We start from the raw sequence: 5,679 nt of genomic DNA on the forward strand, positions 1-5,679 counted from the left end.
ACGTTGCTCTTCACATTTGGTACACCGGGAACTACAGCTCAGCTCTGTCAAACGTAAGATACTGTTTTGCCCAGACTTCAGTAGTTTCTCGACACAGTTCAAACAACATTGTGCCTCGGATACTCTATCTTCAATCAACTTTTTCACCTCATGAGCTGTTTGAAAATGTGTAGTGAAATCCAAACCAACAGGAAGGCTGACGTTGTTTGTGAGATCAGTCAACACAAGAGTGTCTGCGTCTTTAATAATACTCTTCCTGAGAGTCACCGGATCCGGAACGGGATTTTGAACCACATACTCGTAGTCGATGTCCTCCACTGTGCCAACCAATACCTTGCGAAAAGGGTCAAATGACAGTTCAGGCTTTAGACCAATTCCATCTCGTGACATGCACACGCCATACACGATTAAAGACTCGCAATTCACAATGGGTGGGATAGAATTCGAGATCAAAAGCCGTATAAAGTGAACTAGTAGCTCTGTAATAATGCCTGGTTTTGTTGTAAACGACGGCGCGTGTCTTCGGCATGTCCTTTCATCTGGTAATGGGAGATTGAAAAGACTGGCATCAAACTTGCATTACTTCCCTTTTTGAAAGTTTCCGGGTCCCCTGAGAAAGTTGTAAGTTCTGTTCCCACCTAGGTAGAGAACCGAACTGCACCAATCAATGATGTTTTGGTCCCATTCGAATTTGACTCCATCGTCTTTGTGCTGGACAGTGTAGTGGAATATACAATTGTTAATGTTTTTCATCAAACAGTAGTACAGGCTATTTTCTGGTACAATTCCCTCACCTAACAAATAATCGAGTTTTTGAGCGACGTCATCGGCAAACACTATCTTTGATAACCTGAATCGAACATTGGATCATACATCTGTTTTGGCAAAAGAGGACTGTGTTGTGTTTGTAAGTTGTGTTCTACCGACTCGTAATCACTACACGAGTCACTGTCGGTATCTTCAACATTCATATCATGCACCAAATAAGTTCTACACACAGTTTCTATGTCTGCCTCTGATGGCAAATGTGTTTGCTTTTGTTCCGTGTCCATTATTTCAATGTCGGTCTGTTCAAACAACGACGGTCGAGAAGTGTCTGGCAATGAACAACTTGATACAGGCAACTCGGGTGAAGCCACTGAAAATGGCAAACATGGTAATATACCAATTGGAAGATGGCATGCAACAATGTCATGACCGAAGTGTTGAGTAGTTGCTGTACAGGGGTATGCGTCGACATTTTCACGACAGCCAGGTTTGTCATCAATCCTACAATAATAACAAAATCCGTCTTAATGCCACATTTTCCTTTATTTTACTTTAAGTCAATTTTACACAACGACTAAAACCCAATAAATACTGAAAAAGGTTTTTTTAAAGCCGGCTTATATCGGATCCTTCAGGACATTATAGCATATGAATATAGCATTTACTTTTCTTCTTCTTCTTCAACTGCGCTCTTCTCTACCACGTCCTTCCTGACTGTGTACTTATCCAGGGTTGGCTGCATCCGTATAATGACCTGAAGAAAAAATTTATATCAACAATTTAAATAATGGCTTCACAAGAATAGCATGTTAAACATGAGTGCATACGAAAAATGTCGTGTGCTTTAGATTAGCTAATTTAACTCCCAAGAAGAAATATCAGTATTTGTTTTTATAATTTTGATTTAGATATTTGAGACTACTAAAATATCTATTCTAATTAGCAAAATTTGTAAGTACTGGAAGTGTATGGTTTTCTATGTTTACTACTCATGATCAATCACGTATTATCTTCCTCTTTAACTTTACTTACTTTTCACGAAGTATCCTCTTGCCCCACTTTATTTAGTGCGACATCTCGGTGGCATATTCCACACCGAATAGTGAGTTCATCTATGGCGACGCAATCATCCAAGTCGTTGATATCTGCAAACAACCGACTATGTTACGTGTGCAATATACAAAAAAGAAGAAGAGACTCGTACACGTTCACTGTTGCATTTTCAGTCTATCATTTGTTTCGCTTACATGTATAGCATATTTTAATAATATACCTTTACTCAGAATACTCTCTAAAAATAAGTCGATAAATTTGCTATATCCCCGATATGCCCAGTCCCGGGTGTTAGCCCTCGAGCTGACACCCGGTTAGGGGTCCTTGAAGCTAAAACACCACTGATTCGGCTTTTTCCGTAACTCCTCCGGAAATGCTTCAGAACCTAGCTCTATCCCTCAAGCCCATACTTTAACTGTATATACACAACCTGGCACACAGTTACTGAACTAAAGCTGAAATATACCACTTATTTTATCATATACCTGTACGTCTTCTGGTATGTTAATTACTTAATAAGGTAAAAAGCTTCAAAAGTAAACATACCTGTTACAAATTGTTCCATGAGCTTTATTTCTGTATCAGTCCTGTTCACATCTTCCTTCGATTTCCTAGCATCTTTCACTTTCTGATATAGGTCGAGTTTTGCTCTGGTCTCCGGTTTGTGTTTGGTATGACTGGTGCTACAACAAATACTACGACATTATATATGTAAAATAGGTCTAATATGATGTATTTACAAAAACTTAACTGAAATACATGGGCGAATACAGGGGAGGGGTCCCCCCCCCTCCTTTTTTCGGGTCAGAACAAAAATACTGTAAGAAAATGAATGTATGCAGTGATAAAAATGTCATGCTTAAAAAATAAAAATATATTCACTGGAATTATCTATGTGAACCAGTTTTGTAATCAAATGAAAATACATGTACCCAACATACGTTAGTGTAACAATTAGTTACAATATGGGTCGCACCCCCTAGTGTAACAACAACTAGTAGTGCATACCATTTGTTGCGCTTATGATTCCCAGTGCAACAAAACAAATTAGATTGTAAAATTATAGGCCTATATGCTTTTTACCGTTTTCTTATCTTCGCTGGTGGTTCATTAGCTGGTGGTTCAGTATTGGGTGTTTCGCCTTCTGTCTTGCAATGGGTTAATACTAGGCAATTTGGTGAACCGACAAGTTCAGCATCGAAGAGTTTTACTGAAACGTAAAATGTAAGTTTAACCATACGTGTTTTGATTTCAACACATATGGTGAGTCCTATAGAGGAAACGGTATGGGTAGGGTGGATGAGTTGGGGCAACGGGCCTGCATGCTTTAGAGCTTTAGGTCATATACTTTAATTTAACGTACTGTGGAGGTCGGCTTTGCCTGCTGTTATCAGATTGGACGCATACGTCCATGCCTGGTGGTTCTCCACCACAACCATTCTCTTCACATCTCGTTCAAAAACGGATAATTCCATCTCAAACTTTTGAACACCTCGTTTGAGGCAACGTTCACCAAACCGATGCTCCTTTTTAAGTTCCCTGAGGTCATCAGAAAACTCGCTGTCGATGCGATGAGTCACATAAATATAGTAATTGTCCAGGGCAACATCATTTCCTTTTTTGAAAATGTGTACCCTCGCGCTAACAACTTTATCAGCCATGTTGTTGTTGCCAAAGTCGAAGGTCGCCAAAATCGCCGAAGATCGCCGAAGACTTCCGAATGCACGTTTAGACCTAATAATTGGTCGCGAATCGGACTTGATTTACGGAAGGAGCATTGACATTCTAATTTTTACATTATTAACGTAATATAAGCGTGTTGGTTGCTTTTAGCACATCATTTTGTTTAAGTATGCTACTGATTCTCCCGCCCCCTTACGTCCCACCTCCCGGCCCCCTAACTCCCGGTTTCCGCCCCCCTAACTCCTGGTTCCCTCCCCCTAGCTCCTGTGTCCCGCCCCCTAATTCCCGGTCTCCCGCCCCCCTGTCCGCCCCCTCCACAATATCAACGAAATGTCACAAACCAGCTACCATATATTTTTTTTCGAACTTTTATCAATCCTAGACAAGACCCCAGGACACACATTCGAATTTGAACTTGAACTGAGGTTCAAACTTACGACCTCCCGCAGCAGGAGAGTTCTCACATCGCCTGAAAGTGGTTACTTTTACACGGACCTAGATAACTAATCTAATTCCGTGCTTTTTCACAGCACTGAACGTAACTTGCACCAAGTGGTACAGAGAAGGTCCTCCCCGAATCATCTGTTACTTATTAGCTATTTATAGTACACGTTCCAATGGCCTTTACAGGTGTCGACTCACACACAAGGTCATTTTGTGTTACATGTTGCAAACGTACTATCACAAAAGGCTTGCTCTGCAGAGTGCTCGTTTCTGCAGTACAGAAACATTGCTTTTCTTGCTCACCGATGTGTTTTATAAACTTTAAGGCAATTTTAGACTAAGAATTGTTTCTTGATCCTTGGATCTGACGTCACCAATCCGCGGCAGAGTTACCTAAATTGTAAAGAAACGCCAAAAAACTCATTTTAGCTGATACAAATACGGTATATAGTGATTAGTATTGCAGATATCCGTTTTACTGGCTCTGCGTCGCAAGTAAAACTCTAAATGCGCCAGAATAATAACGATATACCACCCCAAATCTCACAATACAGTAGCATTGTCCCTTAATCGGGCTTAAGTTGTATTCATTTTGATGTAAACTAATAAATGTTGCTAGAAAGTGTATACATGTAATAGTTCTGCCTTCATTATTCATCAACATTGATAGGTACCATTCTAGGACTTATAAGTTTGAGTATTTCATGCTACAGGTTGGAACTAAATCTTCCCTGGTATTCTTCCTTTTTTGCACAATACATATTGTATAAAAAAATAGTTTTCGTTAATATTTTTATTGTTGAACCTTAAAAAACGACTATCGTGGAGAATTTTGATATGGACTCGTCTCCATTATGCGTATTTTTACTGATCTACGAAGTTTGTTAATACGTCCGCTTGATTAATAATTTATTATATACCTGTCCTTGATATGGGTTGTTTACATGTGTAGTACTACTACGTCTGCATAGGCAGCCTATGTCTACCCGGCACGCACCATATCCATTTGACATCCGGTTCAACACCTCCTGAAATATCACATATCAAACAAGTACAATGTAAGTACACACTGTATGTCAATCGGCGTTTGCTGTTTTGTTTATTGCATTTATTCAGGGTAGAATGTGTGTTTAAACTTGTTATTGCTAAGATGTTATTAGACCTGTACATGATTGACAATTTCCACATCCTACTCCGTATCAGCCATCGACCGGAAGCCTCAATGGCTGATATTGATTCCAAGGCAAAATTGTTTTAGAGAGCGTTTATTCTCGTTTATCGCCAAATACATATACCAGTAAACATTGCAGTAGTATTGAAACAGTATCCACACGCTTTGGACAATTTAAACATTACACGATTCTTAGTGTGATAAAAATGCTAAGGCTAGTTCTCATCGAGGGATTAAATAAGAGGAAATATTTTCTGAACTTAAAATATGCCTTTCTAGCCTTAACCCTGACAGCAGCAAAACACACAGTGGAAGAAAATATTACAAATAGACGCTTGTACTGGTGGACATATTCCACAGCACATTGTACATCGAAACCTTCGTTTTGATTACATGTACTATAAGGTACCAGTCATCACAATATTTCCAGCTTATTTTGCATACCAATGGCACAAGGGGACAATAGAACAATATTATCGACATATATCAAACAATCAATGGACGCTGGAGGGTTGGTTGGTCAAGGTTTGGTCACTCTAGATATTCTGACAAACTATTTA

The 5,679-nt window shown here is 39.4% G+C and overlaps 1 long non-coding RNA gene across 1 annotated transcript; it reads right to left on the minus strand.

Moving 5' to 3' along the window:
* Positions 1-1,276: 1,276 nt before the first annotated feature.
* On the minus strand, positions 1,277-3,025 carry LOC110461674. Its single transcript, XR_002464167.1, has 4 exons — positions 2,905-3,025; positions 2,368-2,504; positions 1,801-1,913; positions 1,277-1,522 (listed from the first exon to the last, which is right to left on the minus strand). It is a non-coding gene; the product is annotated as an uncharacterized LOC110461674 (long non-coding RNA).
* Between the last annotated feature and the right edge of the window lie 2,654 nt (positions 3,026-5,679).

The sequence above is a fragment of the Mizuhopecten yessoensis genome, unplaced genomic scaffold (genome assembly GCF_002113885.1).
Source record: "Mizuhopecten yessoensis strain PY_sf001 unplaced genomic scaffold, ASM211388v2 scaffold10651, whole genome shotgun sequence".
Taxonomy (NCBI): Eukaryota; Metazoa; Mollusca; class Bivalvia; order Pectinida; family Pectinidae; genus Mizuhopecten; species Mizuhopecten yessoensis.